At 45.1% G+C, this 11105-nt stretch overlaps 1 non-coding gene across 1 annotated transcript; it reads left to right on the plus strand.

Moving 5' to 3' along the window:
- The first annotated feature begins 7249 nt into the window (after positions 1–7249).
- On the plus strand, positions 7250–7356 carry LOC120251998. Its single transcript, XR_005533554.1, has one exon. It is a non-coding gene; the product is annotated as a small nucleolar RNA R71 (small nucleolar RNA).
- Positions 7357–11105: the final 3749 nt, after the last annotated feature.

An 11105-nucleotide genomic window follows, 5' to 3' on the forward strand; every position in this document is an offset into this window, starting at 1 on the left:
TGGATACACAATTTGGAATCACTAGAGTGCTTTGCGGTCATATGTGGTGTGAGGTGTTGAGATTGATCGATTTCTCCACCGGGACCTCGTAGGGGACTAGTATCGGTGATCTAGAGATAGACCCGATTATGTTTGGATTTCCACGACTTAACTTACTCATCATAGAAACACTTTGCTTATCCGGTACCTAATACCTGAATCTTAGGGGGAGCAATGCCCGAATACCCCACTTTTACTGATTGAGATTCTTCTTCCATTTTACCCTTGCATATTTGTCTCCGGTGTTCATCTCTTCGCACATTAGATCACCACACTATCCCATTATCATTAGGCTAGATAGCAGAGAAGAAGTTAGTACTAGTAGCCCTGTTCCCTGTGGATTCGACTACCCGACTCACCGGGTATTTATTACTTCGACACCCGTGCACTTGCGGTACACACACGCATATTCGGACGTGTCAAAGTGCAAAAGTAAACAATCCATAAGAAAACCCCCTCGATAGTTGTGTTGATGGTCTTGTGGAGAGTCCTCTACTCGTTGCACCGATCTCCTCGTTCGGTATAAGATACGCCTTGTCGAATCACTCCAACGGAAGCTCCCTTACCAACCTTCTTCCTAATGAGATGCGATGTTGGAGCCGTAGAACCTCCTCCAAGACTTTGCCAATACCTCTCCAAACCCTAGCTGCAGCCCTCTCTCAAGATGGAGAAAAGATGAAGAAAGGATAAAACAGAAGATGCTGAAATCAGGGCTGATTCGCCTTTAAATAGGGCTGGAATCGGTATCTCACACGCCCATGTGGATGCTTCACACGGCCATGTGGAAATAACGCACGGGTGTGTGGAATTTCCACACGCTCGTGTGGCTTCTCTGTCTCGCTGCTTTTTCTACTGGCGGTCAACAAAACCTGCTACCACCCCAGCATGAAGTATTCCTGATTCCATGATTTCATTGAGGTAACGTAAATGGGTACACGTTCACGTCGTGGATCGCTTTGCTTCTTCAACAACGGACAAGTCGGTAGGGATCTTGTTCTATGTGCACAAATCAGAACGCTTAAGTTTGACTGCCCTTGTGCCCCTCCAAATGGTTGTGATAACTGAATTATGAGGAGGTTGGCACACACTCTCGCATCTCGCATCTGACCTATGTCTTCACGTTTGAACCTTAGCAAGATTTCCTCCAACATTGGTGCATTCATGGTCCACATTGGCTTCTTTCTCTAACATTCGGCCTCACAACCCTACATGGGCAAAAAAACACAAATACACATGTATTAGTGCTTAAACCTGCTAAAAGTAATGCACATCATAAGGAAAGAACACTTCGCACTCTTGTCACACAAGCACTTATCAAACTCCCCCACACTTAAGCTTTTGCTTGTCCTTAAGCAAAAATTAAAACATTGTATGCATAGATGAAGGAAATATTAGAAGTGCTTAGCCTTAGGTTCACCAAAGATTGCAAAGAAAGCATTCTAATAGCAAGGGAAATTTCAACACTAAATACGAAAAATCAATGCTCTAGCTAAAAAACTTGAATCAAAAAGGACAATAAACCCGAAATTGTGTAAGTGTGTGGACTAACTCAAGTCAACCAAGGGTATACTCCTCAAAATTTTAGGTATAAAGGACTTATTTATATACAAAAAGTACTAACAAATTCACAACGGTAGTAGCTTCACACATCGTCGAAGGTAGCCTTTTCCCAAGCGGCCGCTAAGGTGGCATTCACACTTTTGAAGAGGTACCTCTTTCTACCTGGGTGGTAGCTTTCACACATCCCATGAGATAGCTCTTTCTCTAATTAGGGCATAACAAGTATCGGACTTATGAGAGTAGCTTCATACATCATAGGAGGTAGCTCTTTCCATCCAACAAGCATACTAAACAATAAAAGCATTTTGTTCCTTTTCTTTTCCATTTTTTTTTCGAGGTACACAAGAAACAAACTACAACTAGTCTGTTTAACCTTAAATTTAAGTTTCCAAAAGAGTTTAAAGAGTGAGTAGTGCAACAAGTATAAATCGGGCAAAAAATACTACAAATTCAAGCAAGAACGAGAGCATGAGAACATTTAATGTTAAAAATCCTCCTAAACTAAAGAATACCCTTATTGCAACTAAGGTGAACTACCATTGGCTACGTGAGCATATATGTCAATCAAAAATAGTGTAAAAGATATGTGCACTATGAACTCCCCCCACACTTAAATTGTACATTGTCCTCAATGTACATATGCAAGCTCACTCAAAAGATATATAGTAATAAAGTGCAAATGTAGGAGAAGCAATTGAAACAATACTCCCCTGACTCCTAGTGTTGCGTTTGAGTGGAGTCAAATCCTTGGGAGTGATATTCCAACGGGTTGTGAAGCTCACACAGCCCACTTTTGCCGTGTCCATGACTAGTTCTCAATTCCCATACTGACAAGACCATCTGCACGCATACACGAGGGGTTCAGTAGAGCTCAATAGAAGAAAAATAAACTCGAGTATATAAAAGATAAAGCAAGCAATACAACTCGAGACAAAACAAACTAAACTCAGAAGGAGAGTCCTTTCTGAGGATAACAAGTCCAAAAATAAAAGTGCAAATAAAGAAAATAAATCAAGTGTCGGTGCCACGCTCTGGCTCCTCCGCTAATACTGCTGCTGGTAAGGAGAAAACATGTGGGGGATCCGCCGGTGCTAGAGCAGGTGATGGTGGAGGTGGTGAGGATGCCGAGGGGGCCTGAGGAGTCCTCTGTCACAGGATGAATGATGAGGCGACGTCTCGCACTAAAATTTGCTGTAGTGTGTCGACACGTGCCATAAGCTCGGTGAACTGAGTTGCCTGCGTAGCCCTCATCTCGGCAATCTCTGCACGGGCCCCAACTATCTCTGTCCGTACTAACCCCACCGCGCTCTCGAGCCTCTCAAAACGATCATGGGCCCGAGATGGTGATGACACATTTACGGTGGGTGCGTCCTCTGCCACTGAAGGTACCTCGGTCTCCATAGGTACTGGCTGATGCTCAGGGGCCGGCTGGGATGCCTCGGCCTCCTCAGCTATCTCTGGAGATGGTAGCACCAGAGCATAAACCCCTGTCCGAACTCTGCGGACCATGCACATCAGCCTCATCGTCTCTAGGCCCAGGGGTGCAGGTGTGCTCGTCTTCTCGGCCCCGCGAACTGTATCCAAGAGACCCATTCCCAGCACTAGTCTCGTAATATATGGACCTGAGAAGATCGCTCCCAATCGAGCATAATGCCCCTGACGACTAATGTACTCCGCGATGATGTGTCCTAAATGAATCGGTATGCGTTGCACCATCAAGTACAAGTATAGCAGCTCCTGTCGGCTCAGAACGCCAGTGCTATCACTACAGCTACTCACCGACCTGCTCATGAGCGCATGTAGATATCGATATGCAGGTCGGGAGAGGCACGTGGCCTTAGACACCCCTGGCTCATACTGGTCCTGACCACATAATATCATGTAGGCCCTCTGCGGGGTCAAGGCGCCAGGATAATCTGTTTGTAACTGAGAATACTCCTCAGTGTCTGTGAACGCCTCCTCATACAAGCCAAGCATAATGGAAAACTGAGTGATGCTCAAGCAATGGTGGTGTCCAAGTGCTCTGAACTGAATGGCATCAAGATTATCGAAGCTCGCGTACGATCAGAGGAACTCGAAAGAAGATAGAGCCTCCTGTGCAAGCTCTCAGATGGCTGGCTCTCGAATCATCAATAACTGCCTCCAAACACCCGTGGAAATGAGATCCTCAACTTTTTCCGCAAACTCATCTCCTTGCTACAGATCTCGGAATATACTCGTGTCTTGGAAACGAGTCTGCCCAAACTGGAGTCTCGACAAGCGCTCATAACGAACCCGATGCTCTGGAATCGCAAATCTAATACTCTCAGGCTTAGGGGATAACTCACGAGGCCTCTTATCAGCTTGCTTCTTCGAGGAAGGAGCCATAATCTGTAAAATTTTGAGAGAAACCGATCAAACAAGTTGATAAGATAGTGCTACAAAAATCCACACGGTCGTGTGGAATTTCCGCACGCCCGTGTGGATCCACGAGACGTGAAAACCGCACGGCCGCACCTCAAAAACCAACAATACACCCTAAAATCATCTTCCAATTTCTTACTAAACATGAATAATCGTTCTAATCATAGAAACAAAGCATTATTGGCTAAATTCATCAATGAAAATCATGAATAGACAAAGATAATCCAAAGTAGGGCTTACCGATGAGTTGAGAGTAAGAAACTTGGAATCGGCTGGCAAACAACGCAAAATTCGTACTAAATCAGCGCTAGAGGGTCGGGAAGGAATATAAAAGTGTTCTCAGAGCGAGTGCGGGTGTGAGGATGAAGAGACCGAATAGATTTTAAAGAGAACCCCTCGGCTCTTGAGTTCTTGTCAATCCACACGGGCGTGCGGGAATGCCACACGCTCTTGTGACTCCACAAGAGAGCTTCACAGGGGCTGATGCACGCCCGTATGCACTCACGGGATAACACTCTGAACACATCCACAAGCCCGTGCGTAAATTAGACACGCCCGTGCGACCGACCCACAGGGGCAGCCACATGCCCCTGTGCGCTCTCTGTTCAACCGAGAGAATTCTCTAAGTGTTCCACACGACCGTGCGGAAAACCCACATGGCCGTGGACATTCACAGGCGCAACTCACAGGGGCATTCACACGCCCCTGTGTGCTCTCGGGATAGAGAAGGAATCGTCTGCAGAATCCCACACGGGCGTGTGGAAAATACGAACGCCCGTGTGTAAGTCACAGAGTTGCTCACAGGGGTGAGTTCACGCCCCTGTGTGCTCACGGGAAAATGTGCTAAGTCTCTGCAGAACGACACACGCCCGTGCGGAAAATTTGCACGGCCGTGTGATAATCGTAGGGTCGCTCATAGGGGCGAGTTCACGCCCTGTGTCTTCTCTTGATGAGCTCGCAATACAACCCCACTGGCGTGCGGAAATTCCACATGCCCGTGTGTTCTCTCTGGATGACTTGAAAAACTCTGCAGGCTCTGCAGAAATTTTCTGAACATGTTACACATACAGAGCCTGCCCTTTTATGCAACGAATACCAGTGAAAAACAATGGAAACAAGCTCAAGCGACCAAATCTTCGCCAAATCGTCATTGAAAACACACGATGATATAGAAATCCACCAAAATGAATGTAGCGCAACTAGTTCAAAGTGAAGGCACCAACACTCAACAAGTTATTCATGCAAAACTAACTAGCAAAAACAGTAAACACTTGGGTTGCCTCCCAAGAAGCGCTTGTTTTACGTCACTAAGCTTGACGTACCTCATCTTACCTCACGGGGGTTCATAGATGAAGGTTGCCCTCTTACCCATGTCTTGAAAGCATGATGAGCAAAGTCTCTTGAGTATAGATGGTGAATTGTCGGGCTTGGGACCACCTAGCAATGGTTCATGGAACTCACTCAGCGTGCGCACACCTCCAACAGTCTTGGAGTGTTTCCGGTGGCATCTCCTCACCCTCTTCATTTTCCGGATCACCTTCTTCAAGATCCCCAGGGTAGACGGTACCTCTTCATTTGAACTAAGCATCATTACTTCTTCAATCTCCTCCCCTTGGTCGAACAAACCGTCATACGGGTCCATATTAAACATTTCCTGCATATATTCATCAATAATCTCATCAGTAGTGTCTAGAAAATATAAAGTATCATCAAAGTCAAAAGAATGCCGCATGGCTTCAGCAAGGCGGTATGTGAGCTTGTCATCTCCAACTCTCAACGTTAGCTCCCCGCCATCCATGTCAATCAATGCCTTGGAAGTCCGCAAGAACGACCTCCCAAGTATCAAGGGTACCTCCGCATCCTCATAGACGTCTAGCACCAAAAGTCGACAGGAAATATGTACTTGTCCACCTTGACAACCACATCTTCGATGATGCTCCCTCGGATGTCGTACCGTTCGGTCCGCCAATTGCAAAGTCATCCGAGTAGGCCTAGGCTCTCCCAAGCCTAGTTTCTGGAAGAAGGTGTATGGCATGATATTGATGCTTGCCCCTGAATCTGCCAATGCCATCTCTTTCACCTAAATTGGCAATGTTGCACAGAATGATGAAGCTTCTCGGGTCTTTCTTCTTATTCGGCATGTTCCTTTGCAAGACCACCGAGCAAGATGCATCTAGAATCATAGAAACACTCTCCTCCAACTTCCTCTTGGTGGTCAACAAATCTTTCAAGAACTTAGCATACTTAGGCATTTGAGCCAATGCCTCAACAAAAAGGATGTTGATGTGGAGGTGCTTAAATAGACTTAGTAACTTCTTGTATTGCTCATCCGCTTGGTCATTCTTTAACCTTGAGGGATAAGGAATTCTTGGCTTGAAGGATGGAGGTGCCACCTCCTTCTCTTTGCTTGTTCCATCTTCAACCTCTATGACCTCGGGTGCATGTACATTGGGCTTCTCACTTGGAAGCTTATCTTCAACCTCATGACCACTTCTCAAAGTGATCGCCTTCACATGCTCTCTAGGATTCGCGTCAGTATTGCTTGATAAGCTTCCTTATGGCCTCTCCGCTAGAGACTTCGTGATTTGTCCAACTTGGTTCTCAAGATTGTGCAAGGACGCAGTGTGATTGTGAAGTGTGGCCTCAACTGATTCAAACCTTGAATTCGAGGATTGCACAAATCTGGTCAAGGCCTTCTCAAAGTCAGTCATGCGGGTCTCCAAGCCAGTAACTCTGCTCTCGACATTTGGGGCTTGTTGTTGTTGGAAACCCGGCGGCCCCATTGCTTTCTGTGGACCTTGGTTTGGAATGATTCTTCCAACCCAAATTGTAGGTGTTGCTATATGGATTCCCTTGGTTCCTCATTGCATTACCCACAAAATCAACTTTCTCAACCGAAGATACATCACCAATGGAGATCGGGCAATCGGAGGAAGCATGTCCTCCTCCACATCCACTACAAGTTGTCACGGCCGCCGCTCTATTCGAAGTTAGAACATCCAACTTCTTACTCAATGATTCGACTTGAGCCGCCAATGAAGTTACCGCATCTATCTCATGGAGTCCGGCCACTTTCTTCTTTTCTCTAACATTCCACTGGTAGCTATTTAGACCCATTTCTTAAATAACTTGTCGGTCTTCCTCGGGAGTCTTGCTACCTAAGGTACCTCCTGCTGCCGCATCCAAAAGTTGCCTTGTACTTGGATTCAAACCGTTGTAAAAGGTTTGGATAATCATCCACTCCGGGAATCCATGTTGTGGGCATTTGCGCAGGAGCTCCTTAAACCTTTCCCACATCTCAAATAGAGACTCCAATTCCGACTGTACAAAGGATGAGATCTCATTCCTAAGCTTTGCCAATTTTCAGGGAGGGAAATAACGGCCAAGAAAAGCTTCTACCATCTCCTCCCATGTGGTGAACGACATTTTAGGTAATGAGTGTAACCATTGCTTTGCTCTCCCCTTTAGGGAAAATGGGAAGGCTCTCAACTTGATGGCATCATCTGTCACTCCGTTTATCTTGAGCATATCACACACCTCGAGAAAATTCTTTATGTGACTGTTTGGATCCTCATCGGCCAAAACATTGAACTCTTCGGATTACTGCAACATGTGGATGAATGCCGGCTTTAGCTCAAAGTTCTGAGCTATAATCGGGGGACGCACAATGCTCGATTGTGTCCCCAACACTAAAGGTCTAGCATAATCAGAGAGTGTCCTCTGCTGCTCATTTTGTTCTGCCATATTATCTGAACATTCAACTTCCAAATCAGCTAAATTAGACGGTTCTTCCACAGGTTCTTTCCCTTTTCTTCTAAGTGTTCATTCAAGCTCGGGATCTCCTTCAATCAATATTGAGGGGTTCCCTCGGGCATAGTTGCGAGTGCAATGAGCTCTAGGGATTCCAAGTAATAAATCTCTTACAAATTATAGACCTAACCCTTTGGTCCAGAAGAAAGGTCCCTAGCCACAACTAAGCCCTAAATGCTAAAAACACATCAACGCTTCACTCCATTGTACTCGCAACTAGGCCCCAGCGGAGGGTCATCCCATAACCCATTCACACTATTGTTGCCGCAAAGAACTCGAGGAACAGAGGTAGAATCTACCACACCGGAGGAGAAAGGGGACACTCCTGTACCTCTCGACTCACCCTCTCAACCTTCTCCAATCAAGCTTCGTCTAACTCTCGTGGTGTGTCACTCACTCACAAGGGTAACCGGGTGAACTCTCAACCCTAGTGTCACTCTAAGGGAGTATTCAACCAACAAGCATTCATGATTGGAACTCACAAACACATCAATTAATTGAAAGCATAATAAAGAGATTCAAAGAAACTAATACATCCTAGGGTTCACAAATACCGAAATACCCACTAAGGGTTTACCTCTCCATAGGCTCTCCCAATCCTAGATTCTGAAACAAGGAATATGGCATGATGTTGATACTGGCCCCTGAGTCCACCAATGCCATTTCTTCACCCAAATTTCCAATGTTGCACGGAATGATGAAGCTTCCTGGGTCTTTCTTCTTATTCTGCATGTTATTTTGCAAGACCACCAAGCAAGATGCATCTAGAATTACTGAAGCCCTCTCCCCCAATTTCCTTTTGTTGGTCAACAAATCTTTCAAGAACTTGGCATACTTAGGCATTTAAGATAATGCCTCAACAAAAGGAATATTTATGTGGAGTTTCTTGAACAAACTCAGGAACTTCTTGTATTGTTCATCTGCTTGGTCATTTTTTAATCTAGAGGGATAAGGAATTCTTGGCTTGTAGGGTGGGGGTGCCACCTACTTCTCCTTGGTTGTTCCCTTCTCAAACTCTCTAACCTTCCTTTCTTCAATATTAGACTTCTCACTAGGTACTTTGTCTTCCACCTCATGACCAGTCCTCAAAGTGTTCACTTTAACATGCTAGCGTGGGTTGGTTTTACTATTACTATGTAAACTACCTTTTGGCCTCTCCGATAGAAACTTCACAATCTGTCCCACTTGGTTCTCAATGTTGTGCAAATAAGTGGTATGGTTGCGAAGTGCATCCTCAACTAATTGAAACCTTGTGCCCGATGATTGCACAAATCTAGTTAAGGCCTTCTCCAAATCGGACATTCGGGTTTCCAAACATGAAACTCTATTTTCTATGTTCAGAGCTTGTTGTTGGAAACCTAGTTGTGCGGTGACTTTTTGCTGCCTGACAGGGTGCTCCGCAAGTGCACGGAGTTGTCGAAGTAATAATCCCCAGGTGAGTGGGGTTATCGTATCCACAGGGAGTAGGGAGTAAAAATATTTAGTTTGCTTCTTAGCTAGATGAAAATGAAATAGTGATTTGTGTGTCAGAAGATGTGAAATTGCAAAAGATGAAATAAACAAGAGAGAAAGTACGGGAAAGGAGAAAGTAAGGCAATCGATATAAATGGGGTACCCAGGTATTGTTCCCCCTACGACACTAGTTTCAAGTGCAAGAATCCTCTATTATGCTTCCTAACTAATGCAATTGAGAGTCGTGGACATCCTTAAATACATGATCCCAAACCTAAGGTCAACCATGCATAATTCTATACATGTCCCGGAGGAGAAATCTAACAATCTCAACACCTCGCACTCGTATAGAATTGCAATGAACTCTAGGGATTCCAAGTGATAAATCTCTTCCTATGTATAGACCTAACCCTTTGGTCCAGGCGGAAGGTCCCTAGCTACAATTAAGCCCTAGAGCTAAAATCACCTCAACACTTCACTCCATTGCACTCGCAACTAGGCCCCAGCGGAGGATCATCCCTTAACCCATTCACTCTATTGTGGCCGCAAAGAACTTGAGGAACAGAGGTAGAATCTATCACACCGAAGGGGAAAGGGGACGCTCCTGTACCTCTCGACTCACCCTCTCAACCCTCTCCAATCAAGCTTCGTCTAACCCTCGTGGTGTGTCACTCACTCACAAGGATAACCGAGTGAACTCTCAACCCTAGTATCACTCTAAAGGAGTATTCAACAACAAGCATTCAAGATTGGAACTCACAAACACATCAATTAATTGAAAGCATAATAAATAGATTCAAAGAAACTAATACATCCTAGAGTTCACAAATACCCAAATACCCACTAAGGGTTTAGCTCTCCATGGAGTTTAATACAAAAGATAATGAAATCAAGTGCAAAGATAAACAATCCATAAGACAAACCCCTCGATGGTCGTGTCGATAGTCTTGTGGAGAGTCCTCTACTCGTCGCGCGATCTCCTCGTCCGGTATAAGATACGCCTTTGTGAGAGGCTCACTTACCAACCTTCTTCCTACCGAGACACGATGTCGGAGCCGTAGAACCTCCTCCAAGACCTAGCCAATACCTCTCCAAACCCTAGCCGCAGCCTTTTCTCAAGATGGTCGAGAGATGAACAAAGGATGAAGAATAGAATGCTGAAATCGGGGCTTAAATAGGGCTGGAATCGGGATCCCACACGCCCATGTGGCATCCACACGCCCGTGTGGCTTCTCTGGAATTTCCACACGGGCGTGGGTAATTTCCACACGCCCGTGTGGCTTCTCTGGAATTATGATTTTTGGCCGGCTGTGAACAGTAACTGCTACAGTGAATTGCTGTAGTGAATTTGCTGCAGTAACTGCCAACAAAACACTCCCGAATCCATGCTTTCATCGAGGTAACGTAAACGGGCACACGTTTACGTCGTAGATCATCTTGAATACAAGGGAGGTTGGCACACATTCTAGCATCTTGAACCCAACTTATATCTTCGCGTTTAAACCTTATCAAGATTTCCTTCGAATGGTGCATTCACGATCTACATTGGCTTCATTCTCTAACATTCGGCCTCACAACCCTACATGCACAAAAGAACACAAATACACATGTATTAGCACTTAAACCTGCTAAAAGTAATGCATATCATAAGGAAAGAACACTTCGAATTCTTATCACACAAGCACTTATCACTGCCCTTGGTTATTCCATGAGAAGTTAGGGTGGTTTCTCCAACCCGAAATATAGGTATTACTATAAAGGTTTCCTTGATTCCATGCTACATTACGTATATAATCAACTTGCTTGATGGAAGGTGAATCACCAACGGCTATTTGACAATC

The sequence above is a fragment of the Dioscorea cayenensis genome, chromosome 20 (genome assembly GCF_009730915.1).
Source record: "Dioscorea cayenensis subsp. rotundata cultivar TDr96_F1 chromosome 20, TDr96_F1_v2_PseudoChromosome.rev07_lg8_w22 25.fasta, whole genome shotgun sequence".
NCBI lineage: Eukaryota > Viridiplantae > Streptophyta > Magnoliopsida > Dioscoreales > Dioscoreaceae > Dioscorea > Dioscorea cayenensis.